Source organism: Aethalodelphis obliquidens, unplaced genomic scaffold (genome assembly GCF_003676395.1).
Source record: "Aethalodelphis obliquidens isolate GAN/ISIS:26980383/991018 unplaced genomic scaffold, ASM367639v1 scaffold34, whole genome shotgun sequence".
Taxonomy (NCBI): domain Eukaryota; kingdom Metazoa; phylum Chordata; class Mammalia; order Artiodactyla; family Delphinidae; genus Aethalodelphis; species Aethalodelphis obliquidens.
This window is the reverse complement of record NW_020837978.1, coordinates 13,774,259-13,791,670: the sequence shown is the minus strand read 5'-3', so window position 1 is coordinate 13,791,670 and position 17,412 is coordinate 13,774,259. Positions and strand designations below refer to the sequence as shown.

The 17,412-nt window shown below is 40.6% G+C and overlaps 1 protein-coding gene across 7 annotated transcripts in view; it reads left to right on the top strand.

The window, feature by feature from the left end:
• The window catches only part of KIF13A (kinesin family member 13A), a 217,604-nt gene that overhangs the window by 89,828 nt on the left and 110,364 nt on the right, over positions 1 to 17,412 (top strand). The window lies entirely within an intron of this gene.

The window sequence follows — 17,412 nt, the reverse complement described above, 5'->3', positions numbered from 1 at the left end:
AAACTATCTTTTCTGGGTCCTACTAAGAATAATTGATATCATCAGAAAAATTCTCCAAACTTTTAGGGTTTCAACCATCTACCAACTTTATGTGCTTTTTTTGGAATTTCTAGCCAATCACAAAGTCCACTCATTAGAGCTAGCCCCCTTGTTGTGGCCAGCCTTTGATGGCATGTGTGCCAGTGAGAAGCCCAAAAGTTAGAGAGTAGGTAGGAAAAGAAGAAAATGAGAAGCAGGGCATCTGAATGACCAACTCCTAAATAACTGAAGGCTGATTTTATTACTGGTGAGTATTTTATTGGGTATCCAAGGGACACTTGGTGCCAAAAGGAAGGAAAAATGCAACAAGCCCCTGACCAATGATGCTGGTTATAGATTTGTTTTTTGAGATGGGATCAAGTCAGGCTACACCCACACACATTATCTGGTCAGAATCTAAGGCATGTTGGGTGAGGGGAAGAAATCCAGAATAGATTAGGTTTACTTACCTCTGGGATTATGAAGGAAAATCTAACTTAGCTTTTGAAGTATTGAAAGCCACGAAATTGCTAAATGTTAGCCTTTATGTTTATTGAAGGCAGTATAGGAATGGTCCTTGGCGCTAAGAGTTCCAGCTCCAAGAAGGAAGGCATACATTGAACAAATAATACGAAATTTTTTAAGAAAGAGGAAATATATGATGTTTAGAAGTATCAGCACTGGCATCCTGGCCAAATCTGGGGGATTGGAAGGTTCTCCCTGAGCAATTATTGATGTGGATATATCCCTAAAATTTGCAACCAAAAATGTCTCTGCTACTCAGAAAGATGGGAGTTCCCCTTAAGTAGCTCTTCCTTCCCTTGCTGTTGGTTCCTAGAGGTTTCAGAACAGACAGTCAACCTTTTGATATATTTCATTCTTTCCCTACAGAAAAAGGCAATGAAATCCTGAGCAATTCCACATCTGGTTACTTAGTGAAGGAGAAACAGTGAAATGAAAAAGAGGCACAAAAACACATTTTCTAAAAAATCGCTAATTGCTTTATACACAGAAAATGTTCTGGTTATTTTCTATCCAGTATCTATAGTATGGTGGTTTCACTAGGTATCCTACTGATAGTTCCTAAGAAGTGTCATGAAATTATCCAAATAAAATGAATGTTAAATCACCACATTTAAATATGTATGTGCATGCCATAAGACACATCTGGAAAGTGTAAAGATCATCTTGAAATAAAATAAATGACATAATAGAGTCAGATTTTTAAAAAAGACACTAAAATAGATAAGGCCTTTTCTTGCAGAAACTGTAAATATTGAAAGCAAATGGGAAATGGAAAGATATTTTTAATGATGATTATATAAGCATGAAATTTTATTGATTTAAAACAATGAGATTTTGAACATGAATAATTAGCAAAAGCATCAAAGAAGACAGGTTGTTTCGATTTAACAAGTATTCTGGGTAGGGGCCAAGTGCTGCATGAATCAGACCTGATCCTAGCATTCTAAAACGGTTGGGGTAAGGAACATATGCACAATATAAAATCAGTTGTGTTAAAGGCCACAAGAGGAAAATATTTGTGGAACTCATAGGATGAAGAGTCCTGTTCTGACTTCTGCAGAACTGGCAGCTAAGACTGGACAAAATATTAAAAACCTATACTTGTAGACACTGGAAAAATACCAAGTTAATGGACAATTACCAGACCAAGATCTAAGAGGAGGTGGAAATGTAGAGAGGTGAATCTGGTATTTGGGTGTTTGCCATTCAGACAAAAGTAGCTTAAAGGCAGAGCTGTGTTTCTGACAGTCTTGTAGGGTCTAGGGGACCTAGGGGGAAAAAGTGTTGGAATTCAGGGTCTTCCAGAGGTGGAATCCTTGGCAAACTTCTTATGGTTTTGGTTGGCAACATGGTTTGCAACCCAGCCTTGGGTGGGGTGTAAGGGTGAAACAGAAGTAAACCAGTCCTCACATGGATTGCTGTGTGATTGCAAGTTTCTTTGTGTGATCCGGGAAGTCTTGAGCACTAAAAATGGACCAAAGTGATCCTAGAATGCAGGTCCCCATCTCACCTGGCAGGAAAGCAAATGTAATCCTGTCTCTAATGATTCTACAAGGCATTTAAATAATATAATGTGCAGCATCCTATCAAAGATAGAGGTGCATTGCAAGGTAAGGCAATGTGAACAAGAACTATGCTAATGTATATATATGGAATCTAAAAAAATGGTACTGATGGACCTAGTGCCAGGGCAGAAATAAAGACGCAGACATAGAGAATGGACTTGAGGACATGGAGGGGAAAGGGAAGCTGGGACTCAGTGAGAGAGTAGCATTGACGTATATACACTACCAAATGTAAAATAGATAGCTAGTGGGAAGCTGCTGCATAGCACAGGGAGATCAGCTTGATGCTTTGTGATGACCTAGAGAGGTGGGATAGGGAGGGTGGGAGGGAGGCTTAAGAGGGAGGGAATATGGGGATATATGTGTGCATACAGCTGATTCACTTTGTTGTACAGCAGAAACTAACACAACATTGTAAAGCAATTATACTCCAATAAAGATGTAAAAAAGAAAAAAAGAACTAACAGAAATAATAAAGAAGTAGAATCACAGATACTTCAGATATTCAAATTGTTAGGCATGAACTTTAAAATAACTATGCTTATTATATTCAAAGAGATAAAAGACAAGATTTTAAAATGTTAGAGAGGACTGGAAATTATATAAAGTGACAAAACAAATTGGAAAATTACCCAACAGAAATTCTTACCCTGACAAACCCCAAACCAAAATTAAGAACTTAGGGTTTAGCAGCAGAATAGGTCCAGCTGAAGAGAGAGTTAAATAATTAGAAGATAGGTTAGCAGAAAATATCAAAATGAAGTACAGAGGAGACAAATGGTGCTGGAACAACTGGACATCCACATGCACAGAAATGAACTTAGACCTTATACCCTTCACAAAAATTAACTCAAAATGGATCATAGATCTAAATATAAAATGCAAAACCATAGAACTTCTAGAAAATAACATAAGGGAAATCTTGGAAAACGTGGGGTTGGTGATCAGTTTTTAGATACAACATCGAAAGCCTATCCATAAAAATAAAATTGATTAATGGGACTTCATTAAAAGTAAAAACTTCGGCTCTGCAAAGACACTGTTTAGAGAATAAAAAGAAAGCTACAGACTAGGAGAAAATATTTGTAAAACTAATCTGATAAAGGACAATTATCCAAAATATACAAAGAACTCTTAAAACTCAACAGTAAGAAAGTGAACTACCCAATGGAAGAAAATGGGCAAAAGACCAGAAAAGACCCTTCATCAAAGAAGATACACAGATGGCAAATACACACATGAAAAAATGCTCAACGTCATATGTCATAAGGAAATTACACATTAAAACAACGCTGAGATACCACTACACACCTATTAGAATGGCTAAAATCCAAAAATCTGTCAAGACCAAAGCTTGTGAGGATGTGGAACTCTCTGTTGCTGGTGAGAATGGAAAGTGGTGTAGAAAGTGTAGAAAGACAACATGGAAGTTTCCTGTAATGCTGAACATATTCTTATCATACAGCCAAGCAATCATACTTCTAGGTATTTACTCAAATGAGTTGAAAATTTCTGTCTATACAGAAACCTGCACATGAGTGTTTACAGCAGCTTCATTCAAAATTGCCAAAAACTGGAAGCATCCAAGATTCCCTTCAGTAAGGGAATGGATAAGCAAACTGTGGTCATGATCCTGATGCTTCTCTCAGGCCTGACCCCAAAGGGAAAGTGCCCACTGGACCTTACAAATCTCTCCACCAACTTGGATTCTCTTGTCATTAATATGTGTTTTCCTAAGGAATATCTTTTCATTATTCTCTGTGTGGGCAGTTGTTGAAATTATGTCTAATTATATGATGATGGTAAATAATCATCACCTAACTGCAATATTTACTGTTTCTATTATGTGTAAGGATTTTGTACATTTTACTAAAAAATATTCTAAGGTAGAAGTGCTGATTAGGAGAAAGGAGGGGCTGTCATTTTGAAAATTTGGTTGAGTTATCACTATTCCTACCCAACTGTGATGAAAGAAAAAAATCTCACATTCTTTATAACCATCCCTGGAACTGTACTCTTAGAATGCTGTTTTCATTGTTACAATTAATAATAGCTATCTTTAATTCAGCACTTACAATATGCCAGGTCCACTTTATTTTTTATTTTATTTTATTTTTTTTGGCTGTATCGAGTCTTAGGTTTGGCACACGGGATCTTTGTTGAGGCATGCAGGAACTTTCTCGTTACGGTGCGTAGTCTGCTTGGGTTTCTCTCTAGTTGTGGTGTGTGGGTTTTCTCTCTCTAGTTGTGGCGTGTGGGCTCCAGGGCACGTGGGCTCTGTAGTTTGCAGCACACGGGCTTAGTTGCCCTGCGGCATGTGGGATCTTAGTTCCCCAACCAGGGCTCAAACCTGCGTCCCCTGCATTGGAAGGCAGACTCTTTACCACTGGACCACCTGAGGAGTCCCTGCCAGATCCACTTTAAATCCAAATTAAAATTCAGTGCATACTTGGATGCCTTCAGAGAGGAAATCAGTAGTTGCCAGGAGGAGCGAGAGGAGAAGAGAGATGAATAAATAGGTGAATTACAGGATTTTTAGGGCAGTGAAACTATTCTGTATGATACTTTAAGGGTGGATTATGACATTATGCATTTATCAAAACTCATAGGACTGTACAGCTCAAAAGAGTGAACCTTAATGTATGGAGTTTAGTTATTAATAATGTATCAATATTGGTTTATCTATTTATAACAAATACAACACACTAATGCAAGTTATTAGTAATGGGAAACTGCCGAGGGGGTGTTCAAGAAGAGGAAGTATATGGAAGCTCTTTGCACTAGCTGCTCAATTTTTCTGTAAACCTAAACTCCTTTAAAAAGTTATTATGAAGAAAAAAAAAAGTTATTATGAAAAAATAAACGTAATTCATACAGAAGAAAAAAGAAAAGCCATGTGATCATCTCAGTAGATGCAGAAAAAAGCATTTGACAAAGTTCAACACTTATTTATGATATAAACTTGCAGCAAGCTAGTAGTAGACAGAACTCTTAATTAAAGTGGTAAAGGGCATCCATTACCCATCTTCAGCTGTCATCGTATTTAACTTTCTATCCAAGATGGGGAATAAGGCGAGGATATTGCTCTAGCTACCTCTATGCAACACTGACTGGAGTTCTTAGCCAGTGTAATTAGGCAAGAAAAAAAACATAAAAGAAATTCACCAATAAAGATGTAAAAAAGAAATTCAGATTGGGAAGGAGGAAGCAAAAGCATCTTTATTTGTAGATAATAAGGTTATATATTTGAAAAAAATTAAGAAATCTCTAAGTAAACTTCTAGACCTTAACAAGTGTCAACGAGGCAAGAAAAAGGTGAAAATACAAATTGTACTTCTTTACACTAGCACGAACAATTAGAAAATAAAAATTTAAAACAACCCAATAAATTACAGTAGCTTCAAGAACATTAAATACTTATGGATATACTTAGTGAAAAATGCACAAGACCTTTTTATTAACATCCCACATACATTTGGTCATTGGATTGTAGACAGATGTGCCGAGAGATGGAGAAAATATCAACTGTATTCAGAGAATGACATAGCATAGAGATGGACTACTGGTACATGAAGGGGAGTCCTGGGTGACACATCCAGAAGGAGGCTGAGGAAATTCCCTGGCAGTCCAGTTGTTAGGACTCTGCACTTCACTGCCAAGGGCCCAGGTTTGATCCCTAGTCGGCGAACTAAGATCCAACAAGCTATGTGGTGTGGCCAAAAAAAAAAAGAAAAAAAGAAGGAGGTTGAAACCAAATTCAGCTGTGGAAGACCTTGACGCCAGGGTTGGACCTTGATACATTCAGTGTCTCTGTTGCCTATGTTGAACAAGGCAATGGCATAGTTCAGGCTCCCTTTCAGAAGGTTAATCTGAAAGCAGAGCATAAAATAAATTGGGTTTGGTCAGTGGGTGGGCTCGGGATGGTATTCAATAAAATGTGTCAGGAAGGAGGTAATGAGGGCCTGCACTGGCACGGTGCCATGAGACTGGAGAAGAGGAAGGGAAGAATGATCAAAACATTGCAGAACTAAAGTATCCAGGACTTGGGTGCTTATAGCATGTGGGAGAAGACAATACAGCAAGAGGAGTCAGAGTTCAGGTTTAGAGTGGGTTGAATTGGAAATGATGGCAAAGCATCTGATAGAGATACCTAGCAGGTTGTACAAGGTTTGTAGTCTGCCCTAGAAAGGTCAGGTAAATTCTTGTGGGAAGGAGATAGGAGGTAAAGGAAGAGGTATTGATTATGTTGTCAAGGAAGAAAGGATTAAATGGAATAGAAGACCTGAGAGTAGAGGCTAACACCCTGGGACCCATCCTGCTCTAGGGAATGGAAAGATGGGGAAGAACCAATGAAAACTCAGAAGAGAAAGCAGGTACTCATGTGGTACTGCTGCCCGTGATGGCATTGAGGACACATACGTACACTCGCCAAATTGTGTTTCTTTTGTTCTTAAAAGTTATTTTTTCTAGTGTTGTATTAGGACAGGGAAAAAAAAATTCTTGTGGTTGACATTTAAAAGTGAGATTAAACATTTTTTTATATTGCATGGGTATGTAGCATATTAGAATAGAAAGGAAAATTTACACAAATTTATCCTTGTATAAATTGTTTTGTACTATACATTTGGATTTTTCTCTTTGGTGTTACATTTTGTAAATTTGTACTCCAGAGCGGAGAACCATTTATTTTAGCATGGGCTGAGTGCATACCTATTAATCCTTTTACCAGTAGCATATTATGCAGTGTTTATTGGAGTATGTTCTACTTCCCTTAAAAAGAAAAATAAGCTTTAGACAAACATGGAGACACCTGCTTTATGCCTCCTCGTTAGTTTAAAACAAAGAGCCTTGGGACTTCCCTCATGGTGCAGTGGTTAAGAATCCACCTGCCAGTGCAGGGGACACTGGTTCGAGCCTGGTCCGGGAAGATCCCACATGCCACGGAGCAACTAAGCCCATGCGCCACAACTACTGAGCCTGCACTCTAGAGCCCATGAGCCACAACTACTGAGTCCATGTGCTGCAACTACTGAAGCCTGCACGCCTAGAGCCTGTGCTCTGCAACAAGAGAAGCCACCGCAGTAAGAAACCCGTGCACCGCAACGAAGAGTAGGCCCCACTCACTGCAACTAGAGAAAGCCTGCACGCAGCAACAAAGACCCAATGCAGCCAAAAATAAATAAATAAATAAAACAGAGCCTTTGTCTCATAATTTTCAGAGTTGAAATAGGTGTGTTTTTCCTTATTGGTCTGACTGTAGTTTTGAGTCTAAGGTTTTTGTCTTAGAGGTATTGCAGATGGAGATAAAAAGGGGACATTGCTTGTTTGGTTAGCCACCTTCTTCTCACAAACATTGGATTTTGGCAGAGAGGTGGTACAGAGGGAGGAGACACATGTGTAAGATCTCTATCTAATTATGTGTTACGCATGCTTTATTGATGGAAAACAGGAAAATGTCCCAGTCACCGTAGCTTTGCCTTCAGAAACCCAGTTCTGGATCTCCCCGATGGCCCTCAGAATATCAGGCATGTTCTAGGACCCTTCACTTTTCCTGCTTTTGTCATTTCTGGCACAAGTGTCTTACTTTCCCCCAGAGCCACACTGAAATACATGCAGAGAAAAACAGATGAATTCTTCCTCCTTTTTCTGTTTTCTTCTTCACCCCTCAGTGTTTACTGAGCACCTTCCATGTGCCAAGTGAGCAGTTTGGAGCTGGAAGAAATTTCTGAACTCAGACTGTTCAGACCCTCTTCTTTAAGACCAAGGAGAATGAGGCTTAAGGAATGAATCAGCCAAGACCATCCAGTGAGAGAGCTTTTTGGCCCCAGTTCTAGGCGTTCTGATTGCCGCTACTATCTGTACATGGTTGTAAAGTGTTTTTTCTATTTGTTGGGTTTTATGCAGTAAAGAAAATGGGAAAGAGTAAGAAGGGAGAGTTTGGGGTAAATGCAAATATCTGCAAGATCACTTTGTTAAGGATCATATCCTTTTTTACTCAGTTTGCTCATTTTTAAAGTCATGATCATCGTTCTAATATCTCCATAAGCTAGGGTAAGAGCCATCTGAACAATTTGATCTTGTTAATTAAACTCACTTTAAATGTTTTTTATTTTATTTACAAGCATTGTTAGGAACTGCTGAACTTCAAGGTGTTTAATCCCTCTTCTAGTTACATAAATTTGTTGGCAAAATTGTGAGCAGGAGAAAATGACATCATAACAAAATAAAATTGTTACTTTTTGAAGGCAGTTTCCTTTAAAGAGTCATGCTGCCATACCAAAAACCTGCCTTTACAAAAATGACTCAGAAAAAAGTAGCGGGAAGTCTTACTCTGTACAGCCTGGGCCATCTGAAGGGCAGTTTCATTCAGACTTGTTTTACAGTGTGTGACCACCATCATTTTCATCGCTTACTTTGTGCATTTCTGAAAACTAAGTGTTGACCTCAAACGAGATGAGTTCTAGACCTGCGCTGTCCAATACGGCAGCCTCTTAGCCATATGTGGCTTTCGAGCATGTGCTAGGTGGCTGGTCAAAATTGAGATTTTTGTAAGTTTAAAATACACACCAGACATCAAAGAATTAGTATGAGAAAAAAAAAGATAAATTTTTTAGATGTATTAGGGTACATTAAAATATTATTAAAATTGTTTTATCTCTTTACTTTTTCATGTGCCTGTAGACACAATTTAAATGACACATGTAGCTTGGATCATATTTCTGTCAGGCAGCACTGTTTCAGGCCAAACACATGGCTGAGTACGGAATGTCTTTTCGGCATCCGTCCTGAGGCTTTTGTTTATTTCTTTTACCCTGTTAAATACAGCCGCTCTGCTGTCACCCCTTACATTTCTGCCTTTATATCTGAGTCCGTGAGTGTTGCAGCTGCATGAATTGAATGGCAACATAGCCTTCCTGCTATGCGTTTTCCCTAGGAAGCATTTTTACTTTATTCATTCAAAGGTCATTAATTGGACAATTATTAATTGAGAACGTTTGCAGGAAGTATTGTGGGGCTCAAGAGGTGATTCAACTAGTGGTTCCTGCTCTCTGGAATTCACAGTGTGGTGAGGAAGATTAAACATGTACAGCACTGTAAGTAGTGGAAAATAGATTATGATAAACATCAACATTCATTGTTGCAATATTTTGTGACTCCAGAGGAAGAAAAGCTTCCTAGCTAAAAGTGGATCTTGAGGAGGGCCTTCAAGTATGGGGAAGGTTTCAAAAGGCAGAAATGTGGTATAGGAATCAAGATGTATGCCAGGAACAGAAACAAAGTAACTGATGGTAAAGGAAAACTTTCTCTGTTCATAACACATCTGACCCCATATGTATGGGTTTTCCACACCAAACAATTCTCTTTGGATACAAACTGGGTAGCCTACAAGTCACTTCAGTTCTAACAGTAACTCCCCAGAGCTGGCACAGACCCCATAGATAAAGGGCTCAGTCCCACAAGACTGCGCTCCCTCAGACACTAATCGCAAGTAGTGGGTCTCTGGGTTAAATGCTTCTGATTTTGCTACAAATCAGGGCTTTCCAAGACCCCCTCCTCAGGTTTGATAATTTGCTAGGATGGCTTACAAATCTCAGGAAACACTTACTTAGGTTTACTGGTTTATGATAAAGGGTACAGGTGAGCAGTCAGAGGAAGAGGTATGTATGGTGAAGTCCGGAAGTGTCCCGAACACAGGAGCTCCTGTCCTTGTGGAGTCACGCCACCCTCCTGGCACATGGATGTGTTCACCAACCCGGAAGCTCTCTGAACCTTGTCACTGAGTGGATTTTTTTTTTTTAACATCTTTATTAGAGTGTAATTGCTTTACAATGTTATCTAAGTTTCTGCTCTATAACAAAGTGAATCACCTATATGCATATGTATATCCCCATATCCCCTCCCTCTTGTCTCCCTCCCACCCTCCCTATCCCACCCCTCTAGGTGGTCGCAAAGCACCGAGCTGATCTCCCTGTGCTATGCAGCTGCTTCCCACTAGCTATGTATTTTACATTTGGTAGTGTATATATGTCAATGTTACTCTCTCACTTCATCCCAGCTTACCCTTCCCCCGCCCTGTGTCCTCAGGTCCATTCTCTACATCTCTATCTTTATTCCTGTCCTGCCCCTATGTTCATCAGAACCATTTTTTTTAGATTCCATGTATATGTGTTAGCATATGGTATTTGTTTTTCTCTTTCTGACTTACTTCACTCTGTATGACAGACTCTAGGTCCATCCACCTCACTACAAGTAACGCAATTTCGTTTCTTTTCATGGCTGAGTAATATTCCATTGTATATGTGTCCCACATATTCTTTATCCATTCATCTGTGGATGGACACTTAGGTTGCTTCCATGTCCTGGCTATTGTAAATTCACTGAGGGAATTTTAGGGAGGCACGATCGATTATTAACTCAGTCTCCAAGCCCTCTCCCATTCCTAGAGATGGTGGGAGTGAGGCTGACAGTTCTAGGTTTCTAGTCAAGACTTGTCTTTCTGGCAGCTGGCCCCCATCCTGAGGTTATCTACAGTTCCGCAATAAGTCGCCTTATTTAGAACAAAAGAAGCTTCTATCACCTGGGAGCTTCCAAGGTGATAGAGCTCCTAAATGGAGCTCAGTGTCAGGAATAAAAGACTTCCTATCACTCACAAAAGTCCAAGAGCTTTAGGTGCGCTGTGTCAGGAACCAAACATATATTTCTCATAATATCACAGATGTCTTGGGAAGTGCAAATTTTGGTAGAGTACAGATCATCCCCAGCAGTGAACCCTGTCACCCTTTACAGTTTGATCTGACTGCACAATAAATGTTTGCAACCCCTGGACCACCTCAGGTGCTTCTGTGACCTGGGGCCTTGGAGTCAGCACAGCCTCCTCTACATGCTGGACCACCAGGCCTGGTCCGGCAGAGGGTGGTAGGCAGCTGAGGTGAGGCCTTGGTCTGGAAGTTCTGAACCAGACCCAGAGATTGCTCGTAGTAGGTGATATCAGGGTGACTCAAATTTGATCTGGGTTTAATTTTTTTTCCTTCTTAATGAGCAACATTAATCATTTATTGGAAACAATCTAGGATCATGCAGTATATGCTTAGACATCTGCATCTGATCGTTTGGTTTGTTTTTGTTGAAGAAGAAATAGTCTGTGTGTGAAAACATCCCAATTACCTTTTGCATAAGCTGTTGGAAGTTATTTGGGTGGCTAGTTTTTCTGAGGAGAAGTAACCAGGGCATGAAAGAACCATGAAAGTAATGCCACAGATTGTGTATTTGTGACACCACCACCCTTGCCCCTCAGCAACCAGTGAAGCAGATTTTAAAGCTGAATGATGAAGGATTAAACGTGGAAGGAATGGAGTATTTGAAAGAGTTGGAATTGAGTTAGTGCTAAATGGAAGCTCTATGCTCTGTCGAAATACTGGTATGGGATTTGGGAGAACTAGTTCCTATTTTCAAGTTTTTGAAACTCTGGATGGTTTTCAGAGCACTTTTTCGGGGGTGCCTTTGTGCAGGGGACTGTTTATATTCATAACTTTCAATCCATTCAATGGATGATCAAGCCTCGTTATTTCTTCCTTTAGCAGCTGTCATATTTATATATTTCTTCCTGCAGTAGTTGGGGGTCTTTCAGCTGAAAGTGACAGGAACTCAAACTAAATGAGCCATAAGATAAATGTGTTAGAAGGGCTCTCAGAAGCATCAAAGAACTCAAGGGCAGGAAGTGGCTGGCGTTCAAATACAAGTACTTCTTCCTGTCTCCCCATCTCCTTCTCTGTCCCCATGTGTGTCCCTTTCGTTTCTTTCTCTCTCACTGCAGACCAGCTCTGTCTGCTTTTCTGGTCCACATGGTTAGAAACATGGCCTCGACATGTCCCAGATTTTACAGCATTAAGATTTTACAGTCATTAAAGAAAGACTGGTTTGACTTTCTTAGTCGCAAATCCAGAAATCCCATCAGGCACCCACTTGAGACCGGTTAACTGTGGTCAAGGGATCGTGGGACTGTGAGTGGTCCAGCCTGAGCCCCTACGTGTGTCTTCCCTGCCTTCCCCTCCCCCATCCCAAGAAATCATATATATAACGTGTGAATTTATATGCCATATAAAAATATAGCAACGACCCATGGGAACCAAATGGCTGGAGTGCAGGTTAGTATAATTCTCCAAAGAAAAGGTGCTGTTTCTAGAATAAATGAGGAATGGGGTTCTGGACTAAAGAAAAGAGTGCCTATATTCACTACAGCTCCTCTGCCCCCACTGAGCCTGGGTATTAGAAGCTTTCACCTTCATCACAATGATTTGCTTACTGGACTCTTTTTCTCCTGTTTTACACCAGTTCAGTCCATCTTCCATGTCGCTGCCACTGTGATCATTGCAAAGTGAGAATGTGATCCTGTCATTTGCCAACAAGCTAAAGTCCAGCCTTCTTAATAATAAAGCACATAAGTCGTACATGCACTGACCTCAGCCTGTGCCCCCGTTTTTCTCTCTTTCTTCCCCTCCCAACTGCTCTTTGCACACTACTCCCATCACGCCCAGCTCCTTACCTCTGTTGCTTGGCTAGCTCCGCTTTTACCTGGACTGCTTTTCCTACTTGTCTTCTCAGTAATTGTCTTTCAGAATTCAGCTCAGGCTTTGCCTCCTCTGGAAACCTTTCCTGATCCTCGCCTCCCCCTCCCCTGCAGTGTAATTATTCCATCTTTGTATTCCTGCCAAACCCTGTACAGTCAACTGTCTGTGTCCACGGGTCCCACAGCCAACTGCAGACTGAAATTTTCAGGGCCAAAAAAAAAAATTGCAAGGAGTTCCAAAAAGCAAAACTTGAATTTGTCACACTCCAGCAACTGTTTACGTAGCATTTATATTGCATTAGGTTTTGTAAGTAATCCAGAGATGATTTACAGTATATGGGAAGATGTGTATGGCTTGTATGCGAACACTACAACATTTTATGTAAGGGACTTGAGCATCCTTGGATTTTGGTATCCATGGCCGTCCTAGAACCAATCGCCCAGGGGTATCGAGGGAGAACTATTCTGCGTATTGTACTCTTTCCTTTTCCTGGTTACTTTCCTCTAAAAGAATCTGAGAGCCTGATAACTAGTTGGCTCTTATTTCTGTCCCAATTAGCTCATAATACATACTCAGTAAATGCCTATTAAGTGCACGCAAAGGTAAATTAATTCTTTGAAGACACACTGCTTCATGAGCCCTTAGAAATTTGAGCTGCCATATAGAATAGTACTTTCCATGACATAGTTGTTTCCTACAGCTGTGAGGTCCCTGGGATCAGGACCCATGCCTCATTGCTGGTAGATGTGCAACAGATGCTGTCAGTGTGCTTTGAGTCTTTAAGATGCTTGACATCTTTACAGTTGGGCAATATTGACATTATTTGGTGTGCATATATAGGCAACTGTAAAGGAAATGATTGATCACCTTGCAAAAGGATAGCAGTTACTTGACAACTTTTTAAATGTGAAGTTGGTGTCCATCAATAGAACTCACCAGTAATAAGAATGATCATTCTGGCTGGTGTCCCTTCTTTGATGCCCAGGAGCAGATATGCTCCAATACAGGCTGGAGTTAGCGCTGGCAGAGATGCTTTTGCAAATAGCAGTGATGAAGACAGTTCTGATCACAGAGGCTCTCCTTTCAATTTCAGTCCCGCTTCTCCAAGTTGAATGAAGCGTAACTCTCCTTTTCTTGTGACGCTTCACATCTCTGATACTAGGAGAAAGAGATGAAAAAGCAAAAAATGTTGAAACTTGGCGTTAAAAGGAAAATTTTGACGTGACATGAAATGTAGGACTTTAATTCCTTTTGGTCTGGTTCAGTTCTCATAATACAGTGTGGGGACACATGACCACATTTGGCATATGTCTTTCATGTTAATTGTACTCTTTCAAATGGACAAAATTGAAAAGTAACCACCAACAGGACATTGGCTCGCCGATATTTATAAAACCAGAGAAATAGTGTTTGTAGAGGGATCTCAGGCGCAGTTTCCAAAATCAGTAGTGGCCTGAACAGGCAGTTAAGTTGCAGCTGAGTCTGCAGATGTGAACAGTGGATGAATTGTATCCAGAGAAGAGGATGACAGGATAGCATGAGTGCAGAGAGACACACTCCTTCGTGCAAAGCAAAGCCAGCCCACATAGAGTGGACTTTTCTCCCCCATGGGAAGCCCTTTTGATTCTGGATTTGGGGGCTAGGAAGTACACAGTGTGTTTTGTTTTGATCCTTTTGACATAGAACTCAATGAACTATAGCAACTCTCTTGTCACGGCCATATGAACCTTTTCGCCTTTTCATTTTTCTTTCTTCATTTGATTCAGCAAATACTGAGCACGTATCTACTGTGTCTATGCCTATAATGATTAAAGAAATGAATTAGCACAGGCCCTGGCTCGGGAAACCTCCCAGCTTGAGCAGACTGTAACACACTTAGGATGGTGCCTGGTACATAATAAACACTCTATAAATGGCAGCTGTACTGTTAACTGGGGAGAGGACCCCCTCAGTAGATACCATCAAAACTGATAACAGTAGCTGCCGCATACTGAGTTTTACTGTGCACCAAGCATCGTATCAGTAGACACTTTGCTAAAATGCCCACAGTTCTAATTTAATATAAAATACGTGATTACTTATGTAGAGTGGGTATTCGAGAGGAGAAGCTATCGACTGAGGCAGCACAGAGGAGGGAAGTCAGGGAAGCATTGGAGGAGGTGACATTTAGGCAGGTCTTGAAGAATGGCCAGTGAGGTGAAGAGAAGCAGGGACTGCAGGAAGGGGAGACTTTCTTAGACTTCTACATTTTCTTTTCTTTTTTCCCCCGGACTTCCCACCAGAGGATTTCTTGGTCATTGGTGGAAGCTCTCAGAGCTGAAGTGATGGTTGACTCTTGACATAATATGTAGGTGAATAGGGGAGTTTGCTCCTGTCTTTTGGGAAAGGGGTGGGAATCCAGTAAACACACAAATATTGTCTGTGCGGTGACACCTGTCTTGTCACTTCAACAGTTGAGTGGAAACGGGCTTTGACCAAGGACTGTTGTGTTATCTGCTACCCTGCAGCACTGTGGGAGGATTCACACTCACTGTGTGGGCTATTTTAAGCAGCCATCGTGTGGGATAACACAGATTTACAAGGTTGTTTCAGTGAACGGTCATTCACCATGACCTTGCTTTAAAAAGTAAATTCTCAGAGTATTTTTGTTTGGTGGAATTATGGGCAATAAAATCATTAGGAAAACCAAGGTCTTGACCTCTCAGAATTAATTATATAGAGCAAAGGGAGTCTCTCTATCTCTTTCTCATGCACATACACACACAATCTGGTCAGATAGTTATGAAATTCAGAGTAAGAAGTAGTGTCCTTAAGAAACGTTTCATAAGGGAATGACATATGAGATGATGCTGAAATAGTTTAATAAGGAGAAATTTGAAAGGGAGTAGTCTTTGACTCACTTGGCAAAATCTCTGATGTGTATGTTTGTAGATATTTCTTTGCCTAAAATTAAATTATCTTGAGAAAAGTATTGGGTTAATGACTTTCTGCCTGGAGAGGAGTTGAAGGGTATGAAAATGATTTTGGAAAAAAATGTGCTTTTTAATTTTCAAGAATAATTCTTTTATGTTTTCTCTTTGTGACTAGACCAAAAGTGACTAGAGGACAAAAATGCATGCCTAATGCATATTTGAGTTCCCTGTAGTACCTAAAACTGAGAGGGGGTGGCAACTACGTATTGGTTGAATGCTTTCTGGATGAAATGTTTTATAACTGGAAAACATGTTAGTGAAAGTGTGCAAGTAGAAAGGACGAATGAAAGGATACAGAGGTAAGGCAATTGAAAGTACCTTTACATTTGGTTTTTATGGATCAGGAAAATGATTACAGATCACATTTCTTAGAACACCAATGCCCTCTTATTCTTCAAGGAATATAGAATGTGCTTTCTTTCTTTCCTTTTTAAAAATGGCAAGGTGAATTTTGCTGAAGTGCCAATGAGATGGGACTTTTTGATAAGAGTGGACTTTCTCTGTGCTGCATCCTGCTCCTAAGTCCTGAGGCTCGTTTGCCTCAGAGTGTATATCACCCAGCACATTTGCCTTATTAAAAACAGCTTGTGATAACTTTACAGGATGTTCAGCAGTTCAGAGATGCAAAGCTAACATTTTTAAGAGTGTGTGGAAGGTGGGACAGATATGTACAGCAAGCTGCAAGGAATTAAATGCTGGTCTGAATTTTACAAGTTGGAAACGGAGAGAAAGGAATGGGATTCTGAGAAGGTGGAGTCACATTTTATTGAAAACAGTGAAGACAATGACTTTCAGATTTTAAAAACAACTGGGGAGCATCTGTACCTTTGGCTCTTTTTCTAGTTGAAGGATCTTAGAAGCTGTGGGTCTCTTTACAAAAAAAGTTCTCACGATGTTGATTGGCATTGATGAGATATGAAAAATACTTGGTTTCCAAATTTGATTTATTTTTTTGCTCAGTTGTATGCATTAAGAAGTCCCCCGCCCCCACCCTTGCCCTTTGCAGGTCTGCGGGACTAAGCGTTGTGGCGGCACACTCATGGCAAGCATCGGAGAAGCAGGAGACAGGGAGGATAGGCTCAGGACCCAAGTCCCTCAGGTTCCCCTCAGTTGTTGGAAGTAGCATCCAAACTGAGTGTCAAAAGCCACTCCATTCCTCGGCTGTGGTGAGCCACCTCCACTCTCCATCATTACAGATTTCTCTAGACACCTCAGAGTCCCAGATTGTCTCCTATAGAGATGTGCATAAAGATCCTCTGCTGACTTAGAATTGTACTAGCTTAGCAAAACATGGATGTCTATTGAAGAAACTTAAAAAGTAGAGGAAAGGGTCACCTTTGTGACCAGAGCCAACATTGCAGCTTGAACATCACTGAGCTGGAAGCCTGGGAGAGAGAAACAGGGTTAATCTTGATTAATGGTGGAACAAATTTTGGGCCTGTTGAGATTGAGAAGAGTGATTCCTTTGAGATCCTGATGGGTGAGATCAAAGCCACCTGTCTGCCAGAAAGGACACTGAACACTGGATCAAGAGAGAAAGGAGACCTCCCTATTCATGTCTGACCCTACAGTACCAGCCAGGAGATCTCCCTGGGTCGGGGGTCAGGCCTGTGCCTCTGAGGTGGGAGAGCTGAGTTCAGGACATTGGTCCACCAGAGACCTCCCGGCTCCACGTAGTATCAAACAGTGAAATCTTTCCCAGAGATCCCCATCTCAACACTAAGACCCTGCTCCACTCAACGACCAGCAAGCTACAGTGCTGGA